Genomic DNA, 2,075 nt, shown 5'->3' with positions numbered 1-2,075 from the left:
GCGGGGCGGGGCGGGGCGCGCGCCCCCTGTCGGCACGCGGTGGAGCGGAGCTTCCCCGGCGCCTGCGGCGACGCCGGGAGGGGGTCGCGGCGGAGGTGGAGGCGGGGCTCGAGGCGTGTCGCCCCTTTAACCGTTTTGTCCTAGCGGCTAATTCTTCCTCGCCCCCTCGCGATGAGTGTGTCTTCTCCGCCCTGTGCGCGCCGGGTCCGTGGTGCAGTGGGGCCGCCCTCGTGGGCCCGGCGGGAGGGGTGGACCTAACCGGCCGGGCGGGCGTCGTGACCCGCGACCCGCGACCTGGACTGTCGGGATGGACTCCCGATCGCAGCCTGCGTCTTCCTCGTCACGAATTTTAAATGAACTGAGTACAGATCCCAGGAGTGTTAGCAGTACCTGTGACTTCGTTGTAATAGCAGTCATAGATGTTTTCATTTCACTTTAAAGTTTTTGGAGAGAACTCAAAATATTGTTATAAAATTGCGGTGATGACTAGACTTTTTGTTACTAGATTTTGTTATTTAACGTACAACTCTGTTATTTCAGTATAACTGGTTTCTTCTTTAATCCTATGTATTTTGTTTTATTCATTTCAAACATTGTGATGTGTTTGAAAACACGATGGAATCTCTAAGTTGGTCACAGAGTCTCACTTTGTTGCCCTCTGTACAGTGCTATAGTGTCACAGCTCACAGCAACCTCCAGCTCCTGGGCTCAGGCCATTTTCTTGCATCAGCCTCCCGAGTAGCTAGAACCACAGGCGCCCGCCACAACCGCCTGGCTAGTTTTTTGTTCAGTTGGCTGGGCCAGGTTTGAACCTGCCACCCTCGGTATATGGGGCCGGCGCCCTACCCACTGAGCCGCAGGCCCCGCCCCAAGTTGACCCACTTTTCATAGACTGGACATGTACCCCGTGTATAATTGGGTCAACTTAAGGAGGTGGTCAATGTAGAGAGGTGATAGACTATGGAGGTTCTATTGCATTTGATTTTCCTGTAGTGAAGAAGAAAAGTAAGCAGGATGAATGTAACTCTCAAGAAGTGTTGTGCCAGAAAATTATTCTCCCAAACAACCCCAACAGACGAATCCGAGACACATCGATGTAAAAAGCATGAGGTAAGGTTTTATTCAGACTGGTCTGGAGTCCCCTGGCATGCAAGCCTATGACGAGCCCTAACAGGGGGTGGAGCAAGTTTTTATGGGGTACAGAAAGCAAGAAGGGGAGGAGGGTATGAGTACACTTTTGATTGGTGGTTGGTGATTTCATTAGTAAAGGAGGATTTGGATTGGTACAGGTGAGGGGTGGGGGAAGGCAGCAGGGAGTGGCTTGTAGGTTTTACTGGCAAGGGTTGGGGCGGAGGGGCTAGGAATGGAGTTTGTGTAGTAAACAGTGGGGCTTGTGCAGTAAACCACTGTGTAGTAAACAACTAGGAATGGGGCTTGTGCAGTAAATCACTGTGTAGTAAACAACTAGGAATGGGGCCTGTGCAGTAAACCACAAAATGGAGCTAGTCTGGCCCTCTCAGAAGTATTAAGCCTATGTTGAAGAAGGAAGCTAGTAGCTTAAGAGAGAAGGATGCTGAATAAGCAGGTAGGTTGTGAGACGGAGGCAGAATCCTAAGAGTTAGTAACCTGTTAGATGTGTTGAAAGTAAACAGAATAGATTGACTGTATTGTGGAACAAATAAGAGCTTTATTTAGAGACTGTCCAAGTCAAAGGAGACGGTTGGGCCTTACTGGGAGGCCTAATTGGGAGGCTTGCTTGATCAAGGTCAGGAGTTTGAGAGACCACCTGTGCCAGGAGGAGAGACCACTGTCTCTACTAAAAATAGAAGAATTAGCTGGGTGTTGTGGGGCAGCTGTAGTCCCAGCTACTCAGCAGGCTGAGGCCGGAGGACAGCTTGATCCCAGGAGTTTGAGGTTGCTAGGAGCTAGGCTGAAGCCACAGCACTCTAGCCTGGATCAACAGCATGAGACTCTGTCTCAAAAAAAAAAAAAAAAAAAAAAGCTCGGCGCCTGTGGCTCAAGCGGCTAAGGCGCCAGCCACATCCACCTAAGGTGGTGGGTTCGAATCCAGCCCG

This window comes from Otolemur garnettii, unplaced genomic scaffold (assembly GCF_000181295.1).
Source record: "Otolemur garnettii isolate 467f Iridium unplaced genomic scaffold, OtoGar3 scaffold00045, whole genome shotgun sequence".
Lineage (NCBI taxonomy): Eukaryota > Metazoa > Chordata > Mammalia > Primates > Galagidae > Otolemur > Otolemur garnettii.
This window is presented reverse-complemented; position numbering follows the sequence as displayed.